The following is an 856-nucleotide window of genomic DNA, read 5'->3' as shown; positions in this document are numbered from 1 at the left end:
TCTGCCCCATAACCACGTTCCTCTGCCCCATAACCACGTTCCTCTGCCCCATAACCACGTCCAACCACCTCGTAGCCCCATAACTTCACCTTCTATGGTCCCACCAGCCCCATAACCACGTTCTTCTGCCCCATAACCATGTCCAACCACCTCGTAGCCCCATAACTCCACCTTCTATGGTCCCACCAGCCCCATAACTACGTTCCTCTGCCCCATAACTACGTCCAACCACCTCGTAACCCCACAACTCCACCTTCTATGGTCCCACCAGCCCCATAACCACGTTCCCCTGCCCCATAACCACGTTCCCCTGCCCCATAACCACGTTCTTCTGCCCCATAACCATGTCCAACCACCTCGTAGCCCCATAACTCCACCATCTATGGTCCCACCAGCCCCATAACCACGTTCTTCTGCCCCATAACCACGTCCAACCACCTCATAGCCCCATAACTTCACCTTCTATGGTCCCACCAGCCCCATAACCACGTTCCTCTGCCCCATAACCACGTCCCACCACCCCAGAACCCCACAACTCCACCTTCCGTGGTCCCACCAGCCCCATAACCACGTTCCTCTGCCCCATAACCACGTTCCTCTGCCCCATAGCTACGTCCAACCACCTCGTAGCCCCATAATTCCACCTTCTATGGTCCCACCAGCCCCATAACCACGTCCAACCGCCCCAGAACCCCACAACTCCACCTTCTATGGTCCCACCAGCCCCATAACTACGTTCCTCTGCCCCATAACCTCATCCAACCGCCCCATAACTCCATCTCCTCCACCTTCTATGGTCCCACCAACCCCGTAACTACGTCCCACCACCCCATAACCACGTTCCTCTGCCCCATAA

Source organism: Calidris pugnax, unplaced genomic scaffold (assembly GCF_001431845.1).
Source record: "Calidris pugnax isolate Ruff unplaced genomic scaffold, ASM143184v1 scaffold848, whole genome shotgun sequence".
Lineage (NCBI taxonomy): Eukaryota > Metazoa > Chordata > Aves > Charadriiformes > Scolopacidae > Calidris > Calidris pugnax.
This window is presented reverse-complemented; position numbering follows the sequence as displayed.